Source organism: Ostrinia nubilalis, chromosome 16, assembly GCF_963855985.1.
Source record: "Ostrinia nubilalis chromosome 16, ilOstNubi1.1, whole genome shotgun sequence".
Lineage (NCBI taxonomy): Eukaryota > Metazoa > Arthropoda > Insecta > Lepidoptera > Crambidae > Ostrinia > Ostrinia nubilalis.
In genome coordinates, this window is record NC_087103.1 from 3645360 (window position 1) to 3662303 (window position 16944).

Here is a 16944-nt window from a genome sequence, read left to right on the forward strand (position 1 = left end):
TGTTGCTGGACTTTATCTGCTTAGCTCGCAAGTATAACATGTCTTGTTAATCATGTCTCTATTGATTTAAGAAGATTCCCGTCTTAGGCAGTTCGATTTTTTCAAGTTATTTATGATTTAAGAAGAGGCTGACAAGGGTGGCTAAATATCTTGCGCTGCTTCTTCTCAGCACTGACCTATTTATGTCCCAAAATAAAAGTAGGGTTCAAGTGATACTAGGACGTGTTAAAGGGCTTTTTAAAAGCCTCTTTGTTGAAAACAAATGCATTTTATGACTTTACTTTTTATTAATCCTTCTGTAGCCAAAAAGCAATCAATATAGCTTGACATCATCATCTCTGGTCCAGAGTTTGATTCCCAATAAGGTAATTGTAGGAAACAAACTTTTCTCTGTCTCCTGTCTAATTAGTTGATGTGAAACCATTGTTGTTTCTGGTCTTTATTACCCAATTGCTTCAACTAATACTTACTTTAAAATAGGAGATAATGTATGTGATTTAGGCCGATATCATTCATGGTATATGGTGTAATAATTAATAAAATAGTAGTTTCAGATCAGAATAAATATTTAAGGAGTAAATAATTAGAATCCACTCTAAAATTCTAGCCTTATTCCTTTACAATCGCCACTTATATCACTTTACACATAATTATTAGGATACTTAGATCGCTATTATGTTAGTTAGATCAGTTTACACATTTTTTTTCTCATCACAAAATTGGTGTATATTGATATAAGTAGAAATTTTTGGACGATTTACCCTAAATAACCTGAAATAATGATTCCTCATAGTGTAATTACTAATGTTTGTTTTACAACTTTTTCTAAAATTAAAGAAACAAAAAAATATCAACAGAAATGGCGTAAAATGTATCACTTTACACTTGTTAGCGGGTGGTCAATTCAGTGTGGTGTAAAATGATTTATGTCCCATTACATCACTTTACACGAATGTAAAGTTGCCGTGCATGGCGATATAACTGGGTTTTTATTTAATTACGAAAAAACTACATGGTATATTTCCCAAACTGGCACACTGCCTAATTATATCTAACATTACCTTTCACCTAAAAAATATTTCACCAAGTTATCTCTAATAGCGACGAAGCAGGATTTTTTTTAACTTCAAATGCGATTTCCCAAAAATCACCATTTTCGACTTAACTCCGTTTTCACTGGGGGTACAGAAATGTAGTCCTTGAACTGTTGTATAACATATATTTTTTTCAACTATTTCTGTCCAGCAGTAAAAGAGGAGTAGGCTTTACAAAATGCCCATTTGACGCGGATTGAGGACTCTAATCGCCTTAATACTTCATATCAGGTATGATTACGATCAAGTAGGTACATGTCTTTTGTTGCCTAAAAATATTAATAATAGGCTTGTTTAGAAGGTGTGTATCAGTCCTTCTGAATGCACCTATTTTGTGATGGGAAAAAAAGGTTTTATTTCCCGGCAAATTAGGCTCGGTTGGGCATCAAAATATAATATTTTTTTATCCATTATTGATTACGGTTTTTAAAAGAGGTTCCACTTCTTTCAAGTGTTCTAAATATAGACAAAAATAAAGGTAATTTTTTACTTCTTTTTCGTTAATAACGGCAACACTTTAGACTTGTAAGATGTGTTGGTTATTTCAATATTTAGTTATATTTAGCACAGGTTTAAAATTACCGATATTAAAAAAAATATCGTTATTTTATAAAGCGGATCTTAGAAATGGTTTTTAATTATTCCACAAGAGTCAACTTGAATGTGAAGCAAATGAAATATACTCGTAGCTATTAATGTTAACTTCACCTGGGTAAAATGGACGAAAAATTGTGTTTTCCGCACTTTTGCCTCAATTAACTTCGTTTACAGAGAGGCTCTCTCGACAGTGAAGGTGAATATAGAAGGATCAGGATACCTTCTCCTAGCTAAACTAAAAAAAACATTATTTATTTTGAAGACGATAGAAAATAAATTATTTTTAACGCATTAATCGTATAGGTTTTAAACTGCGATCTCTAACCCGCCTGCCAAGCGTGGGGATTATGGCAAAACCCTCTACTATAGTGGAGGAGGCTCATAGTCCAGCAGTGGACTGTAAAGGGCTGTTGATGATGATGAATCGTATAGGTAGGTACTAAAAGAGTTGCACTTTCTCTCTCTCTCTCTTTTTATCCTGAGTTTCAATATCCTCCCGATCTTTTTTCATCTTATCTGGGAATCGCTGAAATAATTTAAAAGTATATCAGTTTACGTTACAGTGTTACTACAGCATCATTTCGTTAAGTCATTTTGGCCATTCAACATTAGGTGTTACTTTTCTTTCAATAATGATTGTCACTTACTCAAAATTTCCTTTAGTTTTCCTTAAAAATCGCCTCCTATCGCAGTTGCGATAAAAATAAATATTAAGTCCTAACGAGAACACCTGCCCTAAGAAACCTTTATTTATCCTGAATGTACGAACGACATAGCAACGTCAACATTGAAGTATCTTACGGATTTGTAATAAATAAGTTCAATTTTGTATCTAACTAAATATACCTCAATATTCGTAGGGTTCCAAGAATGCGCAATGCCTTATTTTTAACGCACTCAACACACGTGTAGAGCCACAGTAAAATACTGTTAAGATATAAAGTATTATCTACCTACCTACTTATAATGTACTTGGCCAAATAAGTTAAGTGCTTACCTAAGGCTTACACTTGTTCTACGAAAATCCTAACCCGACCCTTTTATAAAAAATATAACACCGTTTTAGTTAGTAAATTCTTTATCACTTTCTCACGAATCTTTTCTTCTTTTAGGTAATCTTATCTTTTCTGAAATTAAAAGTAGTGTTCATATGATATTTAATTGTAAGTTTGAATCATAATTGCTTAGCCAGTTCTTATGAAATGGTAAACGTAGAAAGCAATTAATGTTAGCGCACTTACCTGGCCTTATGGTGAAAATTTACTTAATTAATTTCTGTTGCCAACTTAACCAATTAGTTACTATGCTTTCCATTCGAGGCGTGTATGTATAAGTAGTATAAACAGGTAAATGGGACTTAAACAGTAATATTATTCTCTTCGAAAACATCTTCAGGTCATTTAATCTCAAATACACTTTTATAAGCATGTCCTTCTCTATTTACCAGAAGCAAATGGACAATTTGACCCACACTCTCCACTCTGCAATGGCCAGACGGGTGAAAAAGGTCTCGTTCGTTCGTTCGCTTCAGCCAATTGACGTCCACAGCTGGACAAAGGCCTCCCTCAAGGTTTTCCATAATGAACGGTCCTGCGCTGCCCGCATCCAGGCTCTTCCCGCGACCTGTCCCAGATCGTCGGTCCACCTAGTAGGAGGTCTGCCCACGCTACGTCTTCCAGCCCGTGGTCGCCACTCAAGAACTTTACTGCCCCAACGGCCATCGTCTCTACGAGCTAAGTGCCACGGCCACTGCCACTTGATTTTAGCAATTCTGCGAGCTATGTCGGTTACTTTGGTCTCATGTTCACATATTTACTCCGTCATCTTTTACGACACGACATCCGAATCACGAAAAAATAAAGATGAGTCTTTTTCAGGTAAAACAGGTTCCAAACAAAACCTATTTGAGGCACCAGTCCCACACAAACTTAGTATTAAGTTTAACATAATGTATATTTTTACCTACTGTAGTATTCACCTAAGTTTGTGAGGGAAAATAATGAAGTTTATTTCATTTTAGACGACACTGCCAGAATCACACGGTAAATCTTCTTGTTTTAGAACTGATAAGAATTTGAGGTTAGGTTTTGATAAGGATTTAAAGAATGCTCCAATTAGTGTTTCAATCGATAGGTATCACATTTCAACCAAGTTTAACATCACAAACAGCTTCAAAATGGCGACTCTAACCAAAGCGCGCTCACCTGCGCGCATTAAGTGCCGCCAAATAATGAACCATTAATTCGTTCAGAAGAAGTTACGGCCCGCAAACAGTGAGTGCACACTTACTGGGACCGTAAACTGTCTGTAGATAGGGTATTAACTTTTTCCCCGGCTTTGTCTGGTGTTTGACATTATCGTACGTTTCATGATAAAAAAAATGTCTTACCAAAACAGAAATATTACTTCAATATTGATATTTTTTGATCATTCACCTGTACAAACTAAATTTCTTCGTCAATAATCCAAGCATTCTAAGGAACACCAAATGAAGCGCACGTAAACTATTCCTCGAAGCGCAACTTTTATTTTAGAAGACAACGGGACTATTCCCACCTCTCTTTCCCACCGCTGCAACTCCTATGTAAGCAGGATTTACAGCTTGACCGCCAATAAAAACCCAACTATTAAAAGTTTTAGAAAAAAATATGAATTTAGAAATAAAGAAAGAAGACCAGTATGTAGAAAGCACAAGCTCATAAAAACACATTTTCCAAATATCACTTCGATCATATTTCCAGACCAAAAAAGTACGTCCCAGCATCATTGATACTGTTGATACTCAATCTTTAAGATTTTTTTTAAGATTTTGAAACGAACGTGTTAGCTTTGCAGTAATTTGAAGCGCTGCAATGGCGGCACTACTAGTATTCATACAATTTCTAGAAGCGCAGTTGTAGCGCCACTAGCGTGATAAACGTAAACGGTCACCTCACGCCTTCAATTCGAAAGCGCCCTTACCCCACAAATGGAGTAACTTAGAATGCCTTTGTTTCAGAAAAATAAAGAATGTCAAAAAAGTAGACTAGGTAACTACGTAACAAACTAGCAAGCCAAAGCTATCTTAAAAATATTTCCGATCATATTTTTCAGACCAAAGCCAGCCCAAAAAAAATATGTTCCAAAGCATCATTGATACTCAATCTTGCGATGGTTATCTCCGATAACAACATTGACCGTTCAGCCACGTCACCGGCAGACATTATATCAATCAACCTTTTTCTCGCCCCTTTTGACCCAGCGCTTTGACTTATAAAGGGTGGAATCTGGACGGTTATTATAGGGTTGGAATGACGACACAAATAGTTTTTGTACTGTCGCGGTTGGATCTTAAACGACTAATATAATGTGAAAGTTTCAATTCAGTTGTACGGGATACAGAAATGCAGGAACCCGCAAAATTGAACTATCGTGTGAACATAATGTGTTTGAAATTAAAATTAAAATTCGAACAGAACGGTTTTTTGTGGGACGCAGCAAGCGTTAATAATATCAAAACACATAACGGGACTATTCCCACCTCTCGTTCCCACCGTTGCAACTCCTATGTAGCCGAAATCTATATCCTGACCGCCAATAAAAACCCAACCAATGAAGGTAAAGTTTGTCCCGGGGGAAAGTTAAGCTGTCATTGGACCCGCGACAAAATTAATCAGATAACATAGGAGGAGTTCGAAGTTAAGGTTCGACTTCCCTCCATTGCAAAGCGTTTGACAGGAGATAAACAAAGGTACTACTAAAGGGATCCTGCAAAAATCGTTCAGTATTTTTATAACAGACTGAAATTCATGCGGGCGACAAAACTATGCTTGTGTGTTCTAAATTGAGGTCTACTCTGTATCACAAGGTCGATGAATGATTAGATTAGGTTCAGATTTAGCATTATGTTCTTATAGATAAACTTGTGTCTGCACACTTGAGTCGTAGATACTCGTGTGAAGTAAGATTGATGTCAAGAGGAAATCCATTCAAGAAAATAAAGTAGGTATCTTTATTTTTTAAGTGGAGTTTTTCACTCGTAAGTTCAAAATTGTGTCAAATAATAATAACTAATGCAATTAATTATTTCGTTCGTTCGTTCGTTTCAGCCGAATTAATTATTATTTTTGGTCATTATCACTCATTCCTTTCTACGAGTACGTTTACATGTCATTTCCATTATACTTGCCCTCAATTTTGAATAATATTCAAGTCAATAATATTAAACTCAATTTATAAATCTGTAAAGACAAACATCATCCACAAGGTTCTTTTAACATCAGTTACAAGGCATACATTCAAATTGTTTTATTTTCCTACTTCAAACAAAAAATGTTTCACTTACAACACGCGCCGTTAAACTCTATCTAATATTTACATACATACAAAATGGTCGGACGGTTTGTTTTAATTTTAAAACTTTCAAAAAGCCTCCAACATGGCTACCGCAAGTCTAATTAAAGCTCGTGTGTCGGCCTGGGCGAAATCACATATAAAGAAAACTGTTAGCAATAAATGGAACTTCTCTTTAGTGGGGAAATTTAATTATTTAATTTAGGGCAAGAGCGAAAAGTCAGACTTTTGCGTAATGCAAGAAAATGGTGATCTAGCAGCTCTTGCAACGACTAAAATGCGGAATCATGCCTAGCTCAGACCAGGCGTAGCAAATAGCTAACTTGCTTTGTTTGTCATCTGTCATCCGCTTTGCAATGGAGGGAAGACGAATCTTAACTTCGAACTCCTCCTATGTTCTTCTGAATAATTTCATTGCGGGTCCAATGACAGCTTAACTTTCCCCGGGACAAACTTGACCTTCATTGGTTGGTTTTTTCTTGGCGGTCAAGCTGTAGATCTTGACTACACAGGAGTTGCAGCGGTGGGAACGAGAGGTGGGAATCGTCCCGTAGCTCAAAACAGGCGTAGAGAATAGCTAAATAGGTTCCTAAGGTAGTAGAGCTGTGAGGGAATTTCACGTCTAATGTCATCGAAATTTCACAATAATCAGACTATACATTACTTGGTTCACTGAAGTATCTCAGACATGACGTTTACAGGAGGGCCCTACTATCAATACTAGGTAATTAATTAAGTTCGATTTTTGTCACGTTGGAAAACACTGAAGTGTCCCTTATATTATGATATTGTTGTCTCTTTGTTTTGTCGATTTTTGATTTTAGTCATTTGACGTTTCAGAATACCTACAATACATTTCCTGGGTTCCTGTGGTACGGTAGAGGTACCATAGGAACCCACACAGTTATGCACTATGCCTGAAAATTACGCCCGTATTCACAAACGATGCTTGCTTAAGTGAAACAGCAAATCGAACGCACAGCGTTGAATAGAGCTCAGTGATTGGTTCAAGTGTGACCCTGTGCGTCCACGAGCACTGTGAGACCTCATAGTAATGTTTGTGAATACAGGCGTAAGTATCAACGTAAATGCTGTTTTTCTCCCATTGTTGCTATAACTTATAGATCATTCGCCCCATAAATTAGTCACCGGACCAGCCGCAAGTTCAAGTGGGTATCGCCAATAAACTGCCACCCGAGTCCTGTACAGGGTGACCAGACAGAAGTGTATAGTCCGGATATTTTGATACCATTTGCTTTTAACTTTGTGTGACGCTTTCTTTCGCTCAAGGAGGACCGACGACCTGATAAAGGTAGCAGGAAGGCGCTGGATGCAGGCCGCTACCAACCGTGCGATGTGGAAGTCATTGGGGGAGGCTTATGTTCAGCAGTGGACGTCCTGTGGCTGAAATGATGATGATGATGAATGAAAAATACACGAAAAACTTACGCTATTTCTAAATGGTCAGACTAGACTGGTCTAGTCAGTTTGACCTTAGGAAAAGTAAAATTAAATGTAATTCTACACTAATGCGATACCTACCTACATTATGTCAGATGGATGGTTCCACCCTCATTCAAATACTACTGAAAACTTCACATAGTTATACCTAACTACTATATGAGTGTACAATATTACAAATTTAACATCAGAATAATACATTTTTATTTAATCACTTTTTATTGAATATTCGTGTCGTCATGGACAAAATCTTGTTATCTACCGGGTAATCGGACTTCAAAGTCCGGTTTTGGCCAGGACTTTACTATAACATGGTCACACCAGTTCCGGGTCATTACCGCCCCATCTCAGATCAAATTGCTGAAGTTTCGACAGCTCGGAACTTGAGTACTTCTATTCTGAAGATACACGCCGATATAGATACACGTAAATTTAATTACCTGTTGAAATGTGAAACAAGTTTGGTAGAACTTGAAACATTCGGGAAAAAGTAAAACAACGGCATTATAGGCTCATTCAGGTTCTACACTCGGCGTCAAATAAATCGCACTTCCCGCGACAAGCACTTTCAAAGTTATGCATCCCCACTTCCCACCAATATTGGTACCATTTGAAAGCCTGGTTTTTACCCTAAAAATGTGTCTTTAAAAGGTACCAGTCTCTTCTTAAAGCGACAGGTAGTTACGCTTGAGCCATCTTTTTTGCTATAAAACTGTTAAATTGGGATTATTCGCTATCCATATGTTAAAAAAGACACGTGCGATCATTGTTTGGTTTTATAATCAGAAAAATTGGCCTAATTGGTCCCAGAGGTGAGCCCCAAGTGAGGCCTTTTTTCAAGGCACATTTATGATACCTGTTAATTGCTTATAAAAAATATATTTTTCTTTAATGGGCTTTCAGTTTATTTATTGGGCTTTCAAATAACACCAATATTGTTGGGGCACCATGATTGTGTCAGAAGAAAATCTTTAAAGTAATTGTTGCAGAAGATTATTTGACGCAGAGTGTAGTTGTGATTTTTTACACAAAAGACGTCTAATTTAGGTAGGTACGATGGATTTTGTACCACTTCTATTTTCTAACGCTTCTTCAAAAAAGCTGTTGAATAAAACAATAAATGAGCTGAATTTTACTAGCAAATACGAGACTTTCCACGATTACATATTTAGTTACCTAGTAAAAGCCTACCTAAAAATAATAGTAGGCATTATGGAAGCTTAAACTTTTGTAATGTTGTCAAATGCTTTTGTTGGGCTAGCGGCGGGCTTGGTCAGCTTGGTGTGTAGAGTTCTTTAAGCTAACATTTCTTTAATATTATCATCCAATAAAGTCGCTAGATACACATTAAATAAGTTTAAAAAAAAATTCTTTTTACTTTTTCAGACAGGTCATTCAAAATTCTTTCTTAGTAAAATTTTGTAACCTTTTTTTGAAATATCCTAGACCTGGCCATATATAAAAAGAAAAAGAAGAATTTGACATATAGTTTCATTTTCGACGACTCGTCAGGGGTGCTAAACATTGTGGTTGAAACTTGAACAGGTGGCGCACCGCCTATGTTTTTAGTTCTGCGTGAATTTCTTGATGGATTTAAAAAAAACTTCACCGTCTTTTTAGTTTTGGTCTATATTTTAATCCCATTCAGTGAAATGTAATGTTTTCAACATCACGAAACTTCTCCAATTGCTGTATCCCTTAAGATACAAAATAACTACATCGACATAAATGTGCCACCACAATAACTTTACGCTTAGGACCGAGCTCAGATAGCTTTACGGTGGATTTAGGCTAAAGAAATCTTTATTTATAGCCAGACGCATTAGTTTCTTATCTTTTCCTTTTCATCTTGAATATTTTATTACTAATCTTTGTTTATGTTCTACCCAAAAACGTACTATATTAAGTATGGCTGCACTTTAGTCAAATCCGTGTGCTTCTTAAATCCACTCACTCGTGCATTTTCGTTTTACCAACAAACTTGTAGCTATATGTATAGTTTAGAGTTTCTTGCGCTGCTTCTTCTCAGCACTGGCCCATTTATTGTCCCGAAGCAGTGGTAGCCCAAGTAGCAATTGGTATTAATGGCAAAATCTTACTTGTCTTAACCCTATCTAAATTTACACTTAAGCTAAAACCAAATTAACTTAGAATAGAGATTTTTTTCTTTAAGACTTTATATTCTTCATCGAGCGCTACTTAAGCAAATTAAGAATACCCAAAACCAAGTTAAGTATTCTTTAGATAATTTGGTCTTAAGTTATTCTTAGCTTAAGTTAAAAAAAACTTATTTTACTAAATTAAGATTTTTTGTATGGTCACTTAATACTAAATAGTATAGATAAAGTATTATTTAAGTGTTGCAAAGTAAATAAAGTATTCGTAGATTTACTTAAGACTTTTTAAAGACTATTGTCTTAGAAATAGTTTTCTGAAGATTAAGTTAATTACTTTTTGACTAGAATTAGTACATTTTGAGAAAAAATACTCTTAACGGGACGATTTCGATAAAACAGGATCACGCCTATTAATTCAAGGTAATGCACCTGCGTGCGCAGCTTATTGTAGTAATTTTTGATACAAAATGCGTGCGGTCGCCCGTAAACTAAATTATGCTATTACTAGCGGCCGCCCGCGACTTCGTACGCGTGGATCCCGTTTTAACCCCTTCATCTATCTTACGCAGTTTAGATTTTTTCATACAAATGTTTTTCCCGCTCACTCCCGTTACCGTGAGAATTTTGCAATATCCTGTTGTAACTAAGCTTTAAGTTTACTAAGATACCTGCATGCCAAATTTCAAGCGTCTACCTTAAGCGGTTTAGATTTTTCATACAAAAGGATTTTCCCCCTAATTCCCGTTCTCGTGGGAATTTTGCAATTACCTGTTGTAAGTAAGCTTTAAGTTTACTAAGATACCTGCAAGCCAAATTTCAAGCGTCTAACTTAAGCGGTTTAGATTTTTCATACAAAAGGATTTTCCCGCTAATTGCCGTTCCCGTGGGAATTTTGCAATATCCTGTTGTAACTAAGCTTTAAGTTTACTATGATACTTGCATGCCAAATTTCAAGCGTCTAACTTAAGCGGTTTAGATTTTTCATATTTTTCATTTACATAGGTAAAATATATTCCATGTACAGAATTGACCTATACAGATTTATAGATAAGTAAATTCAAAATATGATTTACTAAAATATTGTCTAAAATATTTTCGAAATTGTATGGTAAAGTTGGGTACAACATGATATTATACAATTCAAAACAAAACCATGAAACTTATCGCCCATAACAATGTCGTATGTGAAAAACAGCAACTTTACAGGAGAGCGTTTCAAAGTTCAAATTGCTCATATTTTTGTTCTTATTTTAAGCAGGGTTATGAAAGTTTAGAGTATTACTATGAAAGTTATTTATGTTTAGGACGATATTATGAGTACCCGGTATTTAATGTATAAATATGAGAAAAGTCACTTGTGACCTTTTTAACGGAGTAATACTAATGCTGATTTGTCATATCTACCAGAACCGACATTGTTGCTTGAACGAAATTGGTAATTACTTGTCGGAAATGCCACTTACGTCTTTGTTTAGTTATTTATTTATGATTATACGTATGTCGTATGTAAAAATTACTGTAAAAAAAACACAAAAATCTATATAAATTATGTCCCAAAAAGTAGTGTCAAGCCTAAGCCCAGAGGTAGAGCATCACTAGGGCTACCCAAATTACCGTGACTTTTGATAGTTTTCGAGTTATGTTTTTTTTTACAACATACAGGATTTTAGTTTTTTATTCGTGTTATGGATGTAAATACTTCTGAATTAGCTAGGCCTAGTAATTCATCTAATAATAATTAAAAAATCAGCCATGTAACTTGACCAAAAAAGTGCGTAAGCACAGAAATTTAAAACAATCATAAGTCGAAGACTATCAAAAATCGCGGAACATACATGGGGGTGATTTGGATAGCCCTAGTGATGTTCTACTTCTGGGCTTCGGAGCTATTGAGTTAAACATTATGTCACGTATAATGTTTCCAAAGATCACACTCTGACTGTTGCAGACTGCTCATGACTGACTTCATCAGAAGAACACTCACAAAAAGGAGACGGAACTATTTTGAATTCGTGAAACTTAAGTTTAAAGTTGCCCTGCCTGTTGGAACTGCGACAAGTAATGGTCGATATCTAGTCATCACCTAGATATACATTCGGGAAGAATTTATATAATTGACGCCCTTTGACTGACGTATCCCATCTTTTTTGCCATTCAGTAACTAATTCCTCTTCAACGACTTGTCGGGAATCAAATAATCGGCTTATTTTAGAACGATCGCGTTATTAAAGAACTTGGAGGTTATATTTTCCCTTGATGCGAAGTACATAGCCTTTTGTACTCCTAAGTCGACCGGCAGTACACCAGCCAGGACTAGCAGGGCTTCCGTGCTCACAGTTCTGTAAGCTTTGCAAAGAAAAATCAGTGCAAGGCGTTGACTTTGGAGTAGTTTCCGTCGAGCTGCTCCTATAGCTGCTCTGTCAGCCCAAACTGGTGCACCGTAGCAAATGGAGCTTAGATTCGTAGCCGCGTATATTATTCTGAGCATTTCAAATGATAGACCCCACGTCGAGGTTGATATGTGACTTAGAGCATAAAAGTTTCTTTGGTGGTGGAAGTGGTGACGGAACCGATGCTTTAACGGCGCTAGTAGCATTAGCTTCCATTACTGATAATATCTCGTCATCTTCATTGAATACATCACCAAGTAATTCGTGCATTTAAATCAATTCATCTTGAAAACTCGCCGGTATAGGAGACTCTTGACGAACAAAAATAACTATAAAAAACGATTAGTAATTTAAATAATGTAAGGCCCGAATTAAAAAAGTATAGTTTATAAAAAAAGAAGGCATAAAAAGACATTTGCAAATTCATGCGTGCGAACAAACATGGTTATTTTATTTTACAGTCAGTCAATCATCGTCATACAAGATTCTAGCGACATTTTAGTATTTTACAAAACAACTAACAAGGTACTGCCGAAATTTTAACCCATTTGTTGAACGTTATAATAATGTCGGATGTGGAGCTACCGACATTTAAATTATTTAAGAAACATTCAATAACGTCAAATATGGTACTACCGACATTTATCCCATTCAAAGAAAAGCTTAACAACGTCGTATGTGGTACTACTGACATAAAGTGTTACAAAAATAAGATTAACAATGTCGGATATGGTACATCCTACAATTTTAAGTTACGTGTTAGGAAATGCTAATGCAAGTTGGTATTACATTCAAAATTATTTATATTTAATATAACTGCCGTAAAAAACAAATGATAATACGACGTCCGTTCATCCCGCTAACATAGCCAGAAGTGGGAGATCGCACGCGCTCACCCGCCTCCGCGCACCGTTAAATACGTCGGGAACAACTATCCGGCATTGTTAACGGTCTATCTAGGCAATATCCGACATTTTTAATGTAGTTATCTCAAAAACTAAGCATACAATCATGATTTTTGTTTCACCTAATGATAGCTTTGATTAATTACGCACAAATTATGAAATAAAATGAAAATGGCAATTTTGCAGTTCCGACTATGTTAATAGTCATGGGCGAATTTAACTAACTAGGTGACAGTAGGCCTACCTTTAAAAAAATCTTAACATAATAACTACCGAAAAATGTTTCTATTAATTGTAATCCACACTTATTTACGCTTCTCAATCTTCTCATTTAATAAATTAGAAACACTGTGTGATTAAATTTAACAAAATCACAAATTGTTAAAATTCCATAAAAACAATTAAATAAAAATTTTTCACAATAAAATACGTCATGTGTTCATTAATACGGCAAAAATCATATGGCCGATATTCAATAAATTTCATTGCTTATCTCTGAGTGTCGCAATTACAAAGTTCAAAGAATACTTTACGAAATATGCGGGCGGTGCAATTTACCCGCCCTATATGTTATAACAAAACTAAAAACGTAAAAACCAATTAAAATCCTATTAGAACCATTTTCGACTTCCACACGGACAATCCGAGGGAGAAATCATGTAATTAATAAATTAGTTAGTAAATGAATTGTTCTTTAATGTATAGCAGGACCAATAATTTAGCAAGACTGAGACAGAATGAAAACTATATAGTTTTAACTAAATAAAACTAAAGATCTACTTGATACCATATGCACTTAAGTAATACTTCATCAAGTGAATTTTAAGTGTAAGTTAAATCTAATGTTTCTAAACTAATACTATGTAAAGTATAACTTGACTCAACTCTTTCTTCACTAAACTTACAAATTAAAAATCTTCTATACTCTTGCTAGATTAAGACAAATTAGAATTACCGCCATTATGAGCTATGTGTAACAAAAAATAAATCAGAAATTAACCAATAATATCATAACAAGAGGACATTTAAATTGAAGTACGTCTTTGTTACACTTTTTCTAGTTGCATAAATGTCTAAGAACGTTTGCATAAAATAAAATCTTATTTTATAACCTCAATGTTTTCTTTATACAATACAATTTCGTAATATTTTATTTATCTTATTAGGTCTTTTTCAAGGCCCTCCTGTTTTATAACATTATCCATTGATTTTACACGAGAAACCACAATGCGTTTTATATTTCCTATGCAAAAATGACATTCACGGTCTATTCTAGACATTTATAAATTAGTTATTAAAATAATTTAATCGCCATTTTCATTAACCTTTATCTAAAGTTGATTTAGTGTTAAAGATCACAATGTTTACTAAATTAAAGTTCCTCTTTAATAAAAAGTGTCTTACATGGTTCTTCATGAAGTTAAATAAACCTTAGCTGTAAAAATAATTATTACTCTTAAATAAGTATTCAAGATATCTTCAACTCTATTTCCTTGTCTACAGTCATACTACAAGTTATATTATAGTACTTGTTTAGAAATTCTTAAAACTACACTCTTAATTAGGGTTTAAGTCTGCCTTAAGCGTTGTCTTAACTCTGTCTCAGTGATTTCCAAAGGATTGTGCCCTTTTTTGCTTACCATTGTCTTGGGGCATAACTTCAAGATTTCTTGAGTGCGACTATTGTCTTGGCCAAGACAACGGCTGGAATTAGGCTACTAGTCTTCAAGATATCTTCAATGCCTTATGAAGATAATCTGTTGCTACTTGGGAGGGTTAATATTGGGACGTGTAAAAGTGCTTTTTAAAAGCGTATTGCAAAAATAAATTAGTTTTATGAGTTTTTTATGAGTTTTATAGCTTTATCTAAGGTGTCCTCCCACTAGGTGGACTGATTATCTGGTGAAGGTCGGGGAAAGTACCTGGATGCGGGCAGCACAATAACGATCGTTGAGGAAATCCTAGTGGGAGGCCTTTGTCCAGCAGTGGACGTCATTTGGCTGAAACGAACGATGAAACCAACACTAAAAAAAAGGGTACAGGTTTTTGTGTAATATCCACAGAACGAGAAAAAGAAAGATCTTTTTAGCATTCTCATATTACTAAGTTGTATTTATGTATAGCGCCCAGCGGAATTCAAACGCCATAGCCCTGTATGTTTTACAAAAAATAAATAAATAAAAAATAAAGAAAAATAAATAGCCGCAGCTTACAACCAGTCAAGCAAATTAACAAACCGATAAACAGATAGGTATACGTTCTTATATTGTGTCTAAAACTTTATTACAACTTTTTGTAAAAGTTTAACATCTCTAGACAGCTGATAAGTGTACGTACGAGTACAGGTACAGGCTTACAAAGAACTTATAGAGGTAGATATTATTATTGACATAAGATTCCAGAATAGAAATCTAAACCTATCACAAATAGCTCTCACTATCACAAAGACATCTCTACGAATGATCCGCTCCAACTCCAAAGGCACATCTGATTCCAGAAATATTCCACGGAACAGCTATTATGTGAGCGCTGAAAGTAATAAATTCCAGCGAAAAAGTGCGCTGGCGATTACTAACGCTCTGTTAGACAAAGATATTTCAGTGTGACCACCGGAATGATGAAATTTAATAACAAGTAGGGATGTTATGGATATTTAGTTTCGGTTATGGATACGGTTACGGATATAAGAAAAATATTATACCGGTTTCGGTTACGGTTACGGATTTTTTTTAATTTCGGATATCTGAAAGTTTCGGTTACGGTTACGGATATCTGTGCTTTAGAATGCAATTTGCAATAGTTGTCCAATACAGTTCAATCATAGCCGCACACTTTACATCGAATAAAAAGTAAAAAAATAAATAAAAGTTGATACTAGATGGCACTATAAAGGTAAATCAGGCTGTTATGCCTTTACTAAATAATGATATACAAAAAACAATTTAAACTGCCTACATTCGAAACTATCCGAAACTTTTGAATCGGTTACGGTTACGGTATCGGATATTTTTTTATTTCGAATATCCGAAAGTTTCGGTTATGGTTACGGATATCCATAACATCCCTGATAACAAGCTACTTTTTGTTGTTGGTTGTAATTTTTGCTTGAGGAACTCCTAATAAATGTTATTGGTGTTTTATTATTATTGAAGGGTGGATAATGATTCTTTTATTTTTATTTCGTAATCTTCGCCGTTGTTTTGGAGGTAATTTGCTTGCTTAATGGTTTGTTGTCTTTGTTTTAGGGAGTTGTTAAGACATAAAAATTCCGTTACAGTGCACAAAGTTGCAATTAATTAATTTAACTGAATTAAAAAAATGATTATCGTCCTGAATACAAGTAGAATAGGATTGACAATAATGTTTGACTAATGACTTAAAAGCAGTGTAGGAATTCCACCCGCAAGGTGGACCAACGACCTCATAAAGGTAGCAGGAAGGCGCTGGATGCAGGGCGCTACCAACCGGGCGATGATGTGGAAATCATTGAGGAAGGCCTATGTTCAGCAGTAGACGTCTTATGGCTGAAATGATGAAGATGAAATAAAAATAAGATCAACGTAGTTTATCTTCTTTCTTTCTTACATTGAGAAGAAACTATAGACGGCCAAAATAGTTTTATTTGTTGTTTCTTTTCGTAACTTTAATACTTTTTTTTTTTGTTAAAACTTACTGTTTTTACAAAATTTACTGTTTTGTTAAAAACTATTTAAACCTAAGCGGCTTTAAATGGAAAAGTTTGCGTAAATAATTATACAACATAAATTAATAACGTCTTGGAAGCCATTAGGTTTAAGCAATTTCAACTTTAATCTTGACTTTTCAAGGAACTTTGATTAAAACTTATCTTTTTGTTCTTGGACCTCTATTTAGATTACAAACCTTGTGTCCATTAAACATTTCTTCATCATCTTTTCAGCCATAGGACGTCCACTAAACATGGGCCTCCCCAAATGATTTCCATGATAACCGATAGAAATGGAAGCACATCGCCAGGAGAGCTACCTTCGGAGATGACATCACCCCACCATGTCACCAAGTCGGCCGT